Raw genomic sequence first — 18,061 nt, 5'->3', positions numbered from 1 at the left:
TACTGATACAGTCTGAGGCTCAAGTACAAAAATGCTTTGACATGAATCATTGTTTCTGATCATTTCCATTGAATAATGACTTTTTTGTCTGGTTAATGCAAAGCTATCGCATGATATTAGAAGACTATACAGCATGACTTATATGCTTCTAGATACTTTACGTACATGAGTACTGTGATCAACTTTGCCTTAAAGGGATAGTTCACTTAATTTTTTTTTAAATTAAGTAATAATTTACTCACCCTGGTGTTGTTCTAATGCAGTATGCCAGTCGGATCACCAAAGGAATTTTTTTCGCACTTGTCCATATAATGGCAATGAATAGCGACCAGCATAAAGCTTTAAAAAAAAGATGGAAAAGTATCACAGAAAGGTCGTATGCTACATGTGTTGTACACTCCAAGTGTTCTGGGAATATACAATGGGGTTTGGTAAAAAACAAACCCAAATTTAAATCCTGACCTTGGCTGTTTGTCTTTTGTGCAGGACTACATGTTCATGAGACTCTATTAGAGGCACAGTTCAATAAAGTCTTATGAGAAAACCAACGGCCAAGGTCAGGATTTTCATTAAATAATACAATAAATGTTGTTAGTTTTTCACCGAATCCTATCGCATAAACCCAGAACACTTGAAATATACGACAAGTCGCATGGGACCTCTCTGATACATTTCCATCTTTTTTTTTTTAAAAAGCGTGATGATGGTCTCTATTCACTGCCATCTTATGGATGAGCAAGAGTGGGATTTTTTCTTTAAAAATCTCCCTTTCTTGTCCGAAAAAGAAAGAATGGCATACGCCATTAGAAAAACACAAGGGCAAGTAAATTATAACTGAATTATTGAACTATCTCTTTTGTGTTTTGAAATTAAATGTACTCAAATGTGCTTAATGACATTATTAAGACAACAAGTCAGTAAGAAATGTTCAGGTGTTGTGGACGGGTGGTTAAATGCCGCTGATGTGTGTTAACAAGTTAATGGAAAATCACATCCGCTTGTACAAAGGCAGGGAAGAACATGCCTCAGGCTACCTTCTTATGAAGGCTAAAAAAATACTTCTCAACATGCCCAATTAACTGCAGAGAGTTATACAAATTAACTTCAATTGAAAAGATTACAGTCATTTGACAGGAGTAGATACTGTCAAAGGGTTAAACTGTCCCGTTTAAGCTGTTGTAATATAATTAATCACATAATAGGGATAACTCAAATCCACATATTATCTAATATTCAAGGTCTTAAAAAAAAGAGGCTGAAAATGGGCTGAAGCGTGTTCGCTACTAGTCCCCTATCATTTAAAAGTTAGTCTTTTATTTTTTATTCAAGCAAAACATCTGCACAGCTCTTAAATTTGATGGCAAACTCTGAGAGCAAAACATAAAGGTCCACTGGGACTTTCAACCGGGGAATTTTAAACACACAGTCCTCAGGTTTTTTCTCTTTGGTGACGGCAGGAGCATGTCCATATCAGCTGCTCGGCAGGGTTTAATGTTTCCACCAAAACCATGTAAGGAGTTTTTAGGGTACTTCAGGATCCTAGCATAAGACATTGTAGGGAAGGGGGGTGGACCACTCATAGAAAAATGAATGGGAAAATCGCAACACTTAATATAGCAGCTGTAGAAATGGTTTCAGTTAAAGAGACAATGATCTTTTTAAAAGAGTTTTTCATGATGCTACATTTAAAATATTTATAAAATACAATCTTTACAAACAGTTAGATTTAAAGTAGAAAGGAGCTGCACTTTTATTCCTAGTACTGCCTTCCATAATGGCTGCCGAGTGAACTGATTTGCCTTAAAGGGACAGGCATGATGCAAGCCTTTAATGCTGATATTAGGGTTTGAAAGTGCTTGTTTCTTCACAGATTCAGAAATACATCACATTTGAAACACAAATGTTCCTCAGAGCTGTTGCCAAAAATCTCTATATTTGCTCATTTCCTTGCAGACGTCTCCGGTCGGATACGCTGCCATCCAGCATGAGCAGGCTGTGATTGGTTGTTTCTAAAGCCTACGGTCATCCGCTCATCATACTATGGAGACAAGGGAGGTTTCAGTTGCTTTGACATCATCACACTGTTCATGTTTAAAGGCGGGCATATTCAGGAGGAATTAAGTACAGTGACCCATGTGGATTCATAAACAGAGCAACTGTATTGGCAGCAAGTCCTATGAAGCATCTGTAATCTGTTAAGAAGACAGTGACAGTGGTTTTGTCTCTGAGACAGACATAAAAAGATGGGCATTCAATCGTGATTCATTTGAAAATGCAATGTTTCAGGAGTATCGATTCATGGGATCTGGACTCCATTTGTTATAGATAGATTTACATGTTATGAAACTTCTAAGAATAGCCTACTGTGGTTTTGCTTTACACAGTTACAGATGTTTTGGACATCACAGAATATGAAATATTGCAAAAAAGCAGTTCATACAAGTACAAATCATCTAGGGGGTTTTCAAACTGGAGATGCTCAAGGGTCCGTGGAAAATGGAGAGAGAGAGAGAGAGAGAGAGAGAGAGAGAGAGAGAGAGAGAGAGAGAGAAAGATTTTACAAAATATTTTTAACCTTTTTAAGTTACCCTACATTTTTTTTTTAAATGTTAAAAGCAAAAGAAAACTTAGCAGAACTAAAAAAAAACGAAATCTATTTTAAATAGGTTTATACATTATTATAATAGTGGGGACATGTCACCTAAAATAAGAAAATATTTTCCATATAATATTTTAATAGTTTAGTCTTCCTCCCTCACCAACCTGATGCAGGAGTCTCTCTGTCTTTCTCTCTCTCTGAGTGGACCGGCCTGCCTCAGTGCTCATGCAGGATGTTATGTACAGTTGATAACAGAGAAAACAGGAGGACTGGGCCAAACTTCTTCCTGAAATGGGATGTCAGTAATTAGCAGAGACCGGGGAATAGCATTTGTTTTCCTTGTGCAGCTGAACATGAAATTAAAGCTTTATCTGAAGGTAACAGGCCATTGGTCCCAGGGGTCAAACTCATGTAAGTGGACTGGGCTCCATGGCCAAAAAATGTCTACAAAAGATACATTTTACAGTTTACAAGCACAATACTAATTTTGAACCATAACACAATTTCTCCAAGTCTGTTTGCACTCCATCATCTCTCATTTTCACTTACTATGTTCATGTAATTGAAGCTCTTGCTGTACAGTATCCCTCTATTGATGTCTAAATCTACACCAAAGAGGGAGTCCCGAGGCGCTGTAACGCTATATAAAGCCCTTTGCTGCAAAACTCCACCAGTTTCTGCCCATAGTCTTCCCACAGCCGAGCTGCCAAGCCGACACACATTTTCCTGGCCAGAGTTCAGGAAAGTGCTGCTCCGAGCAGAAGGATGGAAACTTCAGACTGCCTTTGCCTGGATACAATAAAAAACACAAACACAGGGCCTGGTGACTCAGTGATGCAGACAGTGCCTTCTTTATCAGGAAGGGGGCTCACCCGGTGGATACGTCCCTTATCAGACCTCTGTACCCAGATACAAGTCATTATAAACATGTGAGGAGCCATAACTATTTTTCACTGTTCAATTTTTAAATCTATCATCCCTAATGCCAACATACTACTAACCACAAGGGAAAATGTCTCTCGTTTTTTGTATCCCTCATTTAAGTCCAGTGAGTCATACTCGCCGCAAAATGCAACATTCCCATCTCTCACAAATGGTACAGGGCTCAAATGGGTTACTTTGATGTTACATGCAGAATGACAAAGAATAAAGGAACTCTCCCCGGATCAAACTGTACCATTAATAGGACCCCGAGTGGTTGTATAAATTAAAGTGACAGAAGTGTCATAATTGATGCAATTAGTCAGGGTATGTAATTAGATCAATTAGAATCAAACTGAAGTCCAGGGATCCTGAGGGGTCCGTTGAAAAACTGAAGTAAAAAAAAAGTAAAAAACAAACAAAAACAAAAAACAGTTATTCTCAGGGCTGTGGAAGTTAAGACACTAATAAAACAGGTAACCATACAAATATAAAAGAATAATAAAAAGCTATTTTAACATTTACTAAATTTGATATGATTTATATGTATATGTAGCTATAACATCTATGGAAGCATAGACCTATTTTCAAACAGGGTTGGGAAAAGCCTTGCCGCTGAGAACAGTGTTTTTAGACATAATAATTAATAACTTTTATTAGCTTTTGCATTTGGATATATATTTAGATAATCAAAGACCAGTTTCTGTCACAGTTTAGATTTAACTTTTTTGTAAATGTTGTTGAATTTTCTGGTAAATTAACTGGTAAACAGTCTCCAACTTATCCTTTGACCCCCCCCCCCCCTCTCTCTCTCTCTCTCTCTCTCTCTCTCTGTGTGTGTGTGTGTGTGTGTGTGTGTGTGTGTGTGTGTGTGTGTGTGTGTGTGTGTTTCAATTGTATACCTTTGATGGTGTAGAGTTTAACCCATTCATGCTTTTGCCTGACAATATAGCTTTAAATAATTAATTTAATAATTAGGTTAATCAAAATATAAAAAAACCTTAAGATAAATACTTCTGGACTTACAAAATGGCCTGTCATCGCTGTTTGCCTTTGGCGAATTGATCTGGCCTGAGATCTTTACAGAAAACTTTCCTTTTTCAGAATACAGTACAAAACCTCTTAGATCCTGTGGAAAAACTGAAAATAAGTGGATGTGACCAAAAACGTAGTAATACATACCTGCACAGAACTCCAAACCCCGGATTGTGTCAGAGAGGGAACTCCCTGACTGAGTGTTTATAGCCAAGCCCATCCAGGAACCCAAATGTGAGGAACATTCTGTCAACATACGCCACGGCCTCCAACCGCACAAATACACAGTTCCAGTTCCCACAGCGTTGCCATGACAGCAAAGAGCCCATTACATAATGTTGTGGTGACCCACTCTTTCCTGCAATGGACTCCAAGCAGGATGTGTTCGAGTTGTGATGAATGTGAGCTCTCTGTGAGATTTTCCCTGATGCGCCATGTGCAAAAAATGTATCTACCTTCTGAGATCATGAGATTTCAGGAAAAGATCTGGTGTCCGCGATAAGGTTATAGGGAAAATAATGTTGTTAAATGGATACTACATAGGTCACCCTCAAGTCATCCCAAACCTGACTTTCTTTTTTCCACGGAACACAAAAGAAGAAATTTTGAAGAATCTGTTTTTGTCCATACAGTGAAAGTCAATGGGGACCAAAACATAACATTGTGCGTTAGGGAGATAGAGACTTGAGGTCTGGTTGCTAACACAAGTTCTCTCTCAAACAGCTTTGTTCTTTGCAGAAGCACATGTGTTTGACATTAAATTTCAGAGACGAAAAAGCGATACAGTTAATAGCAGACATCAGGAACAAAAGGAGGAACAGATGTAAGGTAGGAACACAGACCGACGTCAGCTGGCTAAAATTATCCGAGGACATCCCTGCTCGCCACGTGGGTCGTCTGTGTGGGAGAATTCTTCTACTGGAGCGGGGAACTCCTCCTGTCAGTGGAAGCCCATACAAATGGGACAGAGAGCATAAATCTTCCCCCAAAGGCCCAAGACACACCCGTGTATTGTCCTCCAGCTTGCAGTAGCATCAGGAAACGACTGCAACTGTTTTTGGACAGGAGTCGTGAAAACAGTTCCTCTTAGAGATGTCTACTTTTATCGTGCCGAGAGCTTCCGACTATTGACTGGTCATCTTTTGCTTCTCACACAATGCATTTATCAGGTAGAGAACAACACCAGATGGGAAGCTGGTTGAGGGATGTTTCAATGAGGTGTAGCAGAAGTAAGAGGCGCCATTAATCTTCTTGAATGCTGTGTTAATGGAAGGCATCTATCTAAATGGGGAAAGACTGAAGATTATATTTCAGCAACATATATTAATGAATAAAATGCAAAATAATACATTTTGCTACTTTAGCTCATCACACACACACACACACACACACACACACACAAGCTTTCATTTCTATCCTTGTGAGGACATTCCATAGGCGTAATGGTTTTTATACTGTACAAACTGTATATTCTATCCCCTTACACTGCCCCTATCCCTAAACCTACCCATCACAGGAGACATTCTGCATTTTTACATTTTCAAAAATATATAATTTAGTAGGCCCTATGTTTATTAACCCATTCCCCTCATGGGGACCGCTGGCTGGTCCCCACAATGGAGGTGATCTCAGGTTTTACTATCCTTGTGGGGACATTATGGTTCCCACAATGTAATGTATACCAAGTACACACACACACACACACACACACACACACACACACACACACACACACACACACACACACACACACACACACACACACACACACACACACACACAGGTGACATTACTATAAAAATTGTGATTGGCTGTTTTAACCAAAAGGCGGGGCTTCAATTCCTATCACTTGCCATATTGTTACAAGTTCCCTCATTTATTTATACTCTCTCTGTCCACCCAAAAATGAAAAATCTGTCATTATTTACTTACCGTCATGTAACATAAAAGATATTTGACTCAAAATATCTTCTATGTTCCACAGAAGAAAGAAAGTTAAAAATTGTTTTAAGTTTTAAGTTTAAGTTAAGATGGTGCAGTACTGTTCGGTTTTCATCATTATGACTGAATGAATGCACTGTGTGGTTACTGGTTATCAACTAAATGTTTCTGTATTTTGTTTATAATGGGGGGATTAGATTTTGCTCAGATACTCAGACTTTAAAAGCATCACTTTCAATCCCCAAAATCAAACACACATGTCAGCCAAGGGGAGTGTGTTCCCCATTTCAATTCCAACCCACTTTTTATGTGTAACATCTCTAAAATCTCATTATTTCCAGCATTATCCAATCACAACTCCGCACCTGAAATTTATTTGGGCACGTGAGCATGAGGGAAATTTGGTACGGTAATAATTTTAGTTCAGAGATATTGCCAGGCTTTAGAATGTACAACCAAGATGTAATTGTACAGGCTGATCTAAAACAATGGTGGAACACTAATATAATAAAAGCATGGTTCTACATATGTACAAAATGTAGTGCCACTACAAAAAAAGATGTAACATTAAGAGAATAAAGTCATAATGTTTTGAAAATGTTTAAACTGTCAATAATAATTTCATAAATGATCATAAAAAAAGATAATTGAATTATTACATTATCTCAATAGGCCCATAACTTCATTCTTGATTTTTTTATTTATTTTACTGTGGCACTAAAACACTGTCCTAATTATGAAATCAACATTGCAACTTTATGCTATTAAGAAAGATAAAATACTGTAATACATCAACATGACCTTACCCTTAATCAGCATGTAAACAAACTACATTTTTGAACACATATATAGTCAAGGTTTTTACATTATAATATGCAGAGCCCCACAGATACTAGCAAGACTATTTGCATTAAATGTTAATAGGCGAAGACTGCACCTGAGCGGAATAGGAGTGGCCAGTTAAAAAAAAAAAAAAAAGGATAGTGAGTCACTGGAAACGTATTATATCCTATTTGAAGTTGCTGCCACAACATGGCACATTCTTTACCTGGCATACTCCCATTTCCTAGGGCTACAGATTTTACAGAAGCAGGAGAACTGATTGTATATATATATATATATATATATATATAGTTATATAAATTGTTATTTTTAAAATAATTTTTACGAATTTCTCTTCACAAGTGTTTATTTAAGAAGGCCAGGTCTGGAGGAATTTTGGAAATGCAGACACATGACTTGAGAACAACAGGGCAGGCACCAGCTGGATGCACCGACATGAATCAGAGGTTGTTTTCAAACCAAGCATCAGCATAGCGATATCATCTGGAAGATGTTAAAAAAAGGTTTAATCAGGGTGTGTCTCTATCTATCTATTCAGCCTCCCACTTTTTCTCACTCTTTCTGTTTTTCTTATACAAAACACATAAATTCTTCTCAAACAGATGAGCTGTGAGCACAGAGGTGTGTCTGAAGAAGCTAACCACGATCATTATACAGTGCTGAGGGACACTTGGGAATTCACAAATATGTCATTCCTCCCTTGTTTCCTTGGAGTTCATTGTGAGTCGCTAAATTTATTGCATGGAAAGACCCCAAATGTTTGGCAGAAAACGGGGACTTAACCATTGATATGTCTGTTTGAAAGATAACCGGCTTTGACTGAACTCTGGAGGCCAAGAGATTAAGCATCTTGGGTTATGTGGGAGAAAGACTTGAAGTTTAAAGGGATAGTGCACACACACAAAAAAACTGTCATTATTTACTCTCAATCCTGTTGTTCCGATCTTGTGTGACTTTATTTCTTATGTTGAACCCAAAAGACGATATTCTGATCTTTTTTCTTTTTTCTTTATACAATCAAAGCCAATGAGGGCCAACATTGTTTCAGAGCCTATTGACATTCAATGTTTGGACAAAAAAAGCGGTTAAAAATTCTTCAAAACAAAAAATGCTAAATTATTTTCAATGTGATTCTTAGTATTACATTCTGATTTTTGGAAACACAAATCAAAAGTTTGAAAAAAAAAAATCTCATTCATCAAAGAATATATCACTGTTTTCACAAATAAAAGTAAGCAGCACAACTTTTTTCAACATTGATAATAATAAGAAATGTTTCTTGAGCAGTAAATCAGCATATTGCAATGATTTCTGAAGGATCATGTGACACTGAAGACTGGTGTAATGATGCTGAAAATTCAACTTTGCATCTCAGGAATAAATTACACCGTAAACACATTAAATTAGAAAAGGAGTTATTTTATATTGCACAATATGGCAATTTTTTCAGTATTTTTGCATAAGAGACATAAGAGACATCTTTAAAAAAAAAAAAACACTGAAAAATCTAACCCAAACTTTTAAACATTAGTGTAACAGTACATGTATAGGGAAGAATCTCATTGAAAAAGCCCTGCCCTGGCACACCCCTCAGTCCACAGATGCCCACAGGGCGTATAACCTACAAACACAGATATAAATGAGCATATCCTCCCTAAAGCAAAGACTGAGAGGAGAGGAATTTTCCAGAAGTGGTGTGAAAGGCCCATGTGTGTCTTCAGTTTAGATTGCAGCAACGGGAGAAAGAAACAGTCAGAAAGAGAGAGGGAGGAAGGGAGAATAAGAGAAAATTTGCCAATGAAATTGGGTAAAGCGTGGCTTGCTCAACATATTGTCATTAGAGAGCAAGTGAACCCAACCGTGTTTTCTGGGAGAGAGGTGAGGTTGGGAAACTCCTTCCACATGATGGAGGATTCTCCTCAAATGCCGCAAATATGACCATGAAAAGTCTTTTTGTTTGTTGGTTTTTCATGAATGATTTATAAAAAGACTGATCTTCAGTATTTCTTCGTTCTTCTGTGAAGCAAAAAAAAAGAAGATATTGTTTAAAATGTGCTTTTTGGCCATACAATAAAAGTAATTTTATTCATTATATGGACCAAAACATGAGATTTAACATGAGATTTTAAACAATAAAACTATTGTTAAAATCCAAGCGAAATGATAGGTTGGTAACCTGTGTCTGTCACAAATTCTGCAAAAACACAAAAGCAACATTGCATAAATAGCCTGGATTATTGCACCATTTAGCCATTGCGAGAAGCTGCTGGTGGATCGCAAAGGATTTCCCCCAGTGCCCGGTGAAACCTACTTCACACAACTGTTAATCTTTCCACACTGTTGCCGTTTACCAGACTGTTGGCATGGCAATGGGAATAAACTGGAGCTGTTGCTTGAGGAGGCATTTTGTATAAACAGTATCCTCTTTATTTCAGTGATATCTGATTTATGATCTGAAACCAACAGATGAGTTTGGGGCAAAACACTCTATGCTCATTAAAATACAAGACAGAGTCCCTCTTACATGTGTATATGAACGTATAAGTCGCTAAGTTATATTAAAAGCTTTGATCTGGACAACAATGTGGCTGAAAGTTGTTGTGTTGTGATGAAGTTAGTTCATTGCATGACAAAAATCTTTCAAGAAACTCAAGAGAAGTTACAGCCTGCTGACAGAAGAAGCCAAGCTGGTTTTCTTTTTCTCACTCTGGCACAACAGTTTTAGAAAGCAATGTAGGCTACAGTATGCATCACTTCATCTTCAAGTCATAAGAAAAGATTTCATAAATTAGTAGCAGTAAACATTAAAGGCATTATATAAAATAAATGAGCACTAGTGCGTCTTAATCGCATTAGAAACATAGTTTCAACTAATTAGGTGAATGCAAAGAAAACTCATTCTCATTACCATAATGTGAACAAAATATTGTGTAATTTTATAGATATTTTGAATAGTAATTGTGATTTTTTTTATTGCCTTTAACTTAAAATCATGCAGTTTTTTACAAAACAAAATAACAAAACAAACAAATAAAATAACAAAATAAAACAAAAGCAAAAACACCAAACAGCAAAAACAAAACACCAAAAAAGCTAAACAAAAATCCCAAAACAAAAATCAATCATCAAACAAAACACCAAACAAAAACGAAACACGGCACTAAACTAAACTCCAAACAAAAAACAAACAAAACACCAAACAAAACATCGAACAAAAAATAAAATAAAAAAATAAATAATGTAATATATATATATACATACATTTGAATTTTTTTATATATTTTATAACATATATATTTAAAAACAATTTTATAACATATTCATATAATTGAATAAAAAATTAACTAAAATCATCTTTTCCTTTCAGTTTTGGCTTGAAATATGACCCAAACATGCTTTGAGAATTTCACCCATGCAGTTATTTTACTATAGTTAATCATAGTTATCATATAAACACTTGAGGTTTCTGAAAAGAGGCAAAAAAAGAAGAAAAAAGATAGCAAATATTACACCAAGATTGCATATGATTTTGTTTCAGAGCAATGCATGTAAATGCACTTAAGCTAGGCATAATCTGCTTGATCACCTTACGCAGTGAGCCCGGTGAGGGGATAAAAACTGTTGCTCCACACTTTTCTGCATTTACTCCATTACCTCAGACAGTAAGAATTCCAGAGCCACAGACTTATCAGTACAGCATGTTTGTGAAAACACTAGGACATGCTGTTACCAATTCATTCCATGGAATAAATGGCATCCAGTTTCAGACTTGGATGAGGAAAACAGAATAATGATTGTTGATATATATATAGGCTGATTCACATCATTGAGACCTGTCAAACCAAGGCAATCACATAAGTGCCTGATGTTAGGTTTGTATAGAAAATAAACTGTAAGGTACAGAACGTTTTTCCATTCCATCGCGGCAATGTTTTCCAATGTTAACATGCTGTTTTTAACTGCAAAAACTCATTCTGTGCGAACCAGCCCCTAGTCTGCTTACATTTATCGTATCCCTCTAATTTACTACAGCTCAAATCTTCATGGCTTAGTGTTTCAAGGCAAAGGAGGTGCAACTAAGTAACATCCAAACAAGTCTGTGACCGTTCGTATTGTTCATGATACTTGGCTCGAAAGTTACAGTGATACAAAGACCGGCATTCCATGAGGAGCATTCTTTCAGCAAGCATGGACCAGCTCTCTATAGTGAATCAGTCTCAGGGGAAGGGAAATGATTGTGTTGTGTAATGCCAAAACAAGGCAAGCACAGCCATGAAATAAAGTTAAAAGTTTACAGACTCACAGGCTAGTGAGCAATGAAGCGGTATGCAGGCCAAATCGATTCAAATACCTGTGAGGAAGGGTTACGTTGACCTGGACAGTTTGGGAAAAACTACCTAACAGGGCTAACGTTATATAAAGGTTGTGTAAACATTAGAGACAAACATTCCTAGAATCAATAACGAAAATTTAAATTCTTTCATATTTACCCATGCCATTGCAACTTCCTGTCTTCAGTGAAATACAAAAGATAATCTTTTCCATCCAGTTCTTTTAGGAGTTTGACAGATGAGGTCACTTGAACTATAGTTGGAAAAGAGTAGTGTGAAAATCAAAAAATGTCTTCTTTGGTGTTCAATTTCAGAATATAGAAAGCAACTTATGTTCCAGAAAATATGGTAATATATTATTTCCTTGTAAAACTGGGAAATAATTTACAGTACTTATGTGACAATTCCACATAGCTTAATTTTTTCAATTACGCATTAAGTTTATTTACTTATTTACTCATTTTAAATCATCAGGGTTTCCGCACTTTTTTAAGTTAAGGCAACTGATCACTTTTACAAGTGTTCCTAAAAAAAAAAAAAAAGTGGACTGTACAGTTCAAATAAAGTAGCATTCTGTACATATTCAACAACTGACCAATTGCAATAATATAAATCAATGTTCATTGAGAGAACATTTCAAACATGTAATGTTGCTAACATTCCCACAACCAATATCAGCAAACAGCTTGTTAAAAATAGCATTACCTCAGTTAAAAATCAAACTTTTGAATCCTGTTTTTGCTGGAAAGTGGCACCAAAAGTAAAAGTTATGAAAGATGATATAAAGGTCAAAGGTTAAAGGCTAAGAATTGGGCTAATTCTGACATTTCTCTGTCACCAGTCGGCGGAATGTGCAGTACAGGAATGGAGAGGCTTGTCCTCTGTCTTTTAATGTCAAATGTCAAACGTCCACTTTTCTCTTTCATCCAAATGATGGATGGGTGGAAAAACTGATGGAGATGTAAAAAAGAAGTTCAGAAACGTTACAAGAGCCCGACTTTGACCCCCTCACATTCTCACCTCAGTATTTCTCCTTCACAGAGAGGTGATACTCAGTGGCATCAGCACCATTCAGGAAGAGGAATCCCCTTCTTTCTGTACCACCTTTAAAAAGGTCCTAGAATGAGAGAAGATAGATGTTTTTTACTCTGTTTGACCTTCCCACCTCACCACCTTTAGAAATCCCCCTTATTTAAACCACATTAAATAAAGTAAACCTCTTTGCTGCGGAAAGATGATAGAAAAAAAACGGGCTCTTGATTTTCATGCCCATACAAGGTAGTTACACATTCCAGCTTGAGACGTTTATTAGCTCTTAAAATTTTTCTCCAATAGCTTGCTAAATACAGAGTACAGCCTTTAAGAATTCTTATCTTTCTACCGATAAAACAAATTAAGTGTGGGGTTTCATACTTATTTATGTAAAGGTTAAGTGCTTCAGTCAATGTGCATCATCATTATTGTTAAGTACACGTGAACATGATGAATCATTGGAAAAAATCATATGGTTATACTGACAGGGAAAAGTTATCTATATGTTTAACGTGTGATTATGTGATATTGTGTTTATACTCCATCTCCATTGGTCAATCAGATTACACCCCAAACTCATGGCGTTGGGAATGAAAAACAACCATTACTTGCCAGTTTAAATATGTTTTTTTTTCTCTCCAAAATGAGTGGTACAAGTTTGGAGTTGTGTGAGAAGAGTCAAACAACAGAGGATCTATTGAACGGGTTATCTACCCATTTGTGGCATTTATGTAATTTATGTCTTGCTTCGCCAGATTATTCGCTTCTCTTGGCCTAAACTACTGTGATTTTCTGAGGAGTTCAAATGACAGAGCTCTGATGGTTTGTGTTTGCCTCTGCTTGTAAGTTTTTCCAGGGTGAAGAATGGGAAATGAAACCGTGTACAAAGGCAGGAAACTGAGGCAGTTGCTAGGCTATGCAAACTGAACCTGGAGAGCCCATGGTTGATGAGGCCTGTGCAATCTGTGTCAAACACTGTTGAGTAAACATCAGCTCCAGCAGTAACACAATACACCAAGAATGTACTGGAATAATCATTATAATTTTGCATTCTTGCCATAAGCAAGATGTCCACTTTTGTACTTCAGCTTTGATAAATCTATCTTGAAAGAGTTTAAAGATATGTTTGAGTAGATCACCTTAAAAGGTCTCACATAGACAAAAATATATCAATTTGAGAGTGACTACCGCAACTTTTCTAAATACAGTGGCCCAAAAAAAGTATTTGGACACTTACACCAGGTTTAAAAAATGCATATAGCCTATCAAATAAATTAAAAATCAAAATTCTGAGTTTTTCATGGTTAATATAAAAACATATACAATTGAGCAACTTACAATGTAAACACAATATGAATATTGACAGTTACTTTTTTTAATCCTCAACTAAAGTAAAAAAAAATCGAATCTAAGCACAATCTATTGAGTGACTGGTTCGTTTTGTAAATGAGTTACAACAAACGGCTGGTAGAGACTACGTTACACGACATTCCTGCCGGGTTAGTGACATCACCAACCCTAAAATCTACATTTGTGAGTCAGCTCAAACTTTAGCATCCTATACGAGCGATTTAAAGATTACCATGACAGAATATCCCAATTAAAGATATTATCTCCACATCAGCAACATAAATTCATCAACTAACCATTCAGAGACGTCCTGTTGCATTCTACATGTTGTCACTTCTTCTTGAGTCTCTCCATCTTTGTCTGACTAAGTTTTTTAACATTAAAGGCAGAACAGTTTCTGTCATTTTAGTGTGTCTGCGTGAGGTAAATAATCGCAGCTGATAACACACACACACACACACACACACACACACACACACACACACACACACACACACACACACACACACACACACACACACACACACACACACACACACACACACACACACACACACACACACACACACACACACACACACACACACACACACACACACACACACACACACACACACACACACACACACACACACACACACACACACGAGCTCTTGAAACCCCGCCCTCTGCAGCAGCTCATTTGCAGCCAGGCACAAAACGGTGCATTTTTGCAAACCCTCAAAAAGTGACAACTTTAACATGCTATATAAAAATATCTGTGGGTATTTTGTGCTAAAACTGCACACACACACTCTGGGGACATCAGAGATTTATTTTACATCTTGTGAAAAGGGCATTTTACCACCCCTTTAAAACGAGTGGTTCATCCATAAATCCGTAAGATCCTACCTTCATGCTGTGGAAGTAAACCAAAAGACCACAACGAACGCAGAGCTGAAAGGGGAATATCAGAATATTCAGAAATCAGAATATGGATGAAAATTAACTCTACAACACATAGGCCAGCAAAAATTAAATAAGAGGAATATTTCAAATGCAACCATATTGTAAAACTTTTTTTTTCTCAAAACACTTTAAATTAACTCCAATTGTGTCCATATTCTGCATCTACATTTAGCTCCTCTCATCCTGTCTTCACTCAACAGATTGAACATAATGCCTTGTCTTATTTACTGCTTTATTTTCTTTATTTCATCTCTGACTTGAATTTCCTTACAGCACACTCATTTATGTCTATAAAATACAATTTATTTAATGAATTTGAGTGTAATTACTGAAGGTCGCCCACTTTACCTGAATCCTGGCCCACTTTATCTAACACATTCAGCCAAAGTGGGCCAGCAATATTTAAAGTAACACCTTACAGGAAAACTGGCACATTTTTAATCATTTTAATCTTATTCACTTTACCTGATGGCCCACTTGACCTGCATTCACTATATCTGTGCAAATATCTGTATCAGTCCAAGAATAGGTCTGTCTGTCTGTCAATCCATCCATTCAACAATTGGGCCAATCGAATTCGAGGAACAGAACTAATTGCGATATCATAGTGCAATTACTTTTTTCTATATATTTTAACTGTTGGATAAGTATCCAGATGTGTTTTGTACATTGTACAATACACAGTGATTATTATGAACCATCAGTCCTAAAATTGCATATTTTAGAGATTGATGTGAAATGCTAAATCAAACGTCTCAAAACTCTAAAATGTACAAAAGAGAGTTATCTCATCCTAATTCACTGTGCTTAAAACATTTTTGTGCTACCCAAAATAAATACCCACAATGCCAAAGAAAAACACTCCCAGTGAACATTAAGTTTCACTAATGTCTTAAATGGTCTTGGTGGAGTATGGATAGCACATGACTCCTCAAGTATGTTTGGGGAGAGCTACATTACTCTTCAGCTGGGTGGGGCTTCTCCATTTTTGCCCTAGAGAAAAAGAGATAAACACACTGGGAGAGAAATAGATAGAATGAGTAAGTACATCAAACAATGGTCTAAAAAACCCAAAGGTGGGTGTGGAGAGTTCACTTAATATCGTATTTGACTTGACACAATGAAAAAGCCAGGAAAAGGAGGAGTGTACGAGATAAACAAAAGCACAAAAGAGTGCCGAAAGAACCCAGAGCCAACCGCAGATATGATTTAAAGACCATTTGGGCTGTGCCAGGGATTTGCTTTATTTGCCTGCCCAGAGTTGGTATGAGCATGCCCAGATCATAGAGGCGGGGAGTACACCTGGAAACCCTGGTCTTGTCTGCTTCATATCAGTACACATATGCAAAAACAGCTCAAAAGGAATTTGGAAAGCCGTTGAAGAGAAATGTGAAGAGAGGTCGACTTAAGGTTTTATGGCTGAGTAAACATCACTGAGGTGACTAGAAAAGCGTCAGGCCAATTCTGGCAGGTTCCTTCTGTTTCGTCACTGTTATGTGTCAAACTCTCCCTCGTTTTCTCTTTTTTTAGGAGGAATGTTGTTGGGGAGGCTTATCAGTCAAAGAGACAGCTAACATTTACCTTGAGTTCTGAGTCTGCCTCTATCTTTCGGTATTCACACATTCCTATCACAATTACCTGGAGCATCTGGACGAGTCGTTGGATCATTCCTTAAAGAACAACAAAAAGTCACATAACTAACTTGCCAAGTAATGGTTAGACTACGTTTATTTTACTATATTCTTATTATAACCATAACCACGCACTTTCCAAAAAGAGAAATTATTATTTGATACGAATGTTGTTCAAGCCTCAAACCAGCCCTACAGGCCAAACCCTAAACCTGGTTAACAAAAATGTTGTTTGAGGGCCAACAAGGATGTCGTACAGCACCATACTAAAAAATAACTAAATAAAAAATCATGGTGAACGACATACAATCGTTGGGACACAGTTGCACTGCACATTGCTATGAACTAAATAGCGCTAAATAGTGAAGACTGGTGCCGTGCAACAACATATATAAAATGTGGAAGAGCGCCCTCTCCAGGATCATCTTATCAATTACTGCTGAAGCTAATGAACCCAGAGGAAACGGGTGTCCGAATGAAAATGTGTCTGTCTGTCTATCTATCTATAACATTTCATTTAGATTGTCCCCATTAGACATCCTACTGCTAACTACAAGTAACTTTGCAACTACATGTCAACTACCAGTCAAAAACAGCATAGTAAACTGTCGCCTTACTATCTTGTATTAAACACTTTATTTTGATGGTTCCCCAACAGACATTCTATACTGACTAAAAGTAACTTTGCAAGTACGTCAACTTATTCTACAAACCCTAACAGTCAAGGCTAATAATACTCTGAGTTAGTTGACATGTAGTTGCAAAGTTACTTATAGTGACTGTCTAAAGTGAACTATCGAAAAAAAGTGTAACCCAACAATCTTTTATCTGATTGAACTGGCCATGTGCACTTTAATAATGTGCTAACGCCAGATTCTTTTTCAATACTGATCTACACAATGGACCGGTTTTGTTTCTATGTGCTTATCTAGGAATATTTTCTCAGCTAAAGGCCAGATAAACATGACCGCAATGAGGAGGGGGTCTTGCAATACAAACACTTTTAACTAAGGCTGAAAAGACATCACTGCATAGCTAGCCAGAATATATAGTCAGAAAGAGAGGCCTAACCGAACAACCATTTTTGCTACATTGTCATTTCTCAAGAGTCTGTAACAAACAAGCTCAACAGTTTTGTGACTAACGAGTGTAATTCCAGGATCCCGACTGTCACATTTCTGCTGTCACCAGTAGGATCCTCCAGGGATTTGGATCGTCTCCCTGGCCTGTCTTGACTCTTCATGTGTGGGGTCTGCGCAATACTTTCGCTGAACAGCAGCGCCGCTTAATGCTTTGCATCTGGGTTTCATCACCTCAGGGAGCTACAAATCAACAGATCATATCTCTTGCACAGTTAGTGCTCATGGGGAAAACAAGTGCTAAGGAGGCAAGTGTGCAAGTAAGTGCACTTCATGTTTGGCAGGGAAAGC

The 18,061-nt window shown here is 37.2% G+C and overlaps 2 long non-coding RNA genes across 5 annotated transcripts; both read right to left on the bottom strand.

Annotated features, from left to right (window-relative positions):
- Positions 1–1,167: 1,167 nt before the first annotated feature.
- Positions 1,168–5,895, bottom strand: LOC306993685. 4 transcript variants are annotated; one of them, XR_013796512.1, is made up of 4 exons: positions 4,547–5,895; positions 3,149–3,388; positions 2,764–2,885; positions 1,168–2,469 (listed from the first exon to the last, which is right to left on the bottom strand). It is a non-coding gene; the product is annotated as an uncharacterized lncRNA (long non-coding RNA). The 4 variants fall into 4 exon arrangements; XR_013796513.1 differs by having other exon boundaries at positions 1,168–2,038; XR_013796514.1 differs by having other exon boundaries at positions 4,703–5,895.
- Positions 5,896–8,895: 3,000 nt separating this feature from the next.
- Positions 8,896–15,596, bottom strand: LOC306993952. Its single transcript, XR_013796580.1, has 5 exons — positions 15,466–15,596; positions 14,944–14,988; positions 12,691–12,787; positions 11,830–11,923; positions 8,896–9,355 (listed from the first exon to the last, which is right to left on the bottom strand). It is a non-coding gene; the product is annotated as an uncharacterized lncRNA (long non-coding RNA).
- Between the last annotated feature and the right edge of the window lie 2,465 nt (positions 15,597–18,061).

The sequence above is a fragment of the Phoxinus phoxinus genome, assembly GCF_949152265.1.
Source record: "Phoxinus phoxinus genome assembly, chromosome: 25".
Taxonomy (NCBI): domain Eukaryota; kingdom Metazoa; phylum Chordata; class Actinopteri; order Cypriniformes; family Leuciscidae; genus Phoxinus; species Phoxinus phoxinus.
This window is presented reverse-complemented; position numbering and strand designations above follow the sequence as displayed.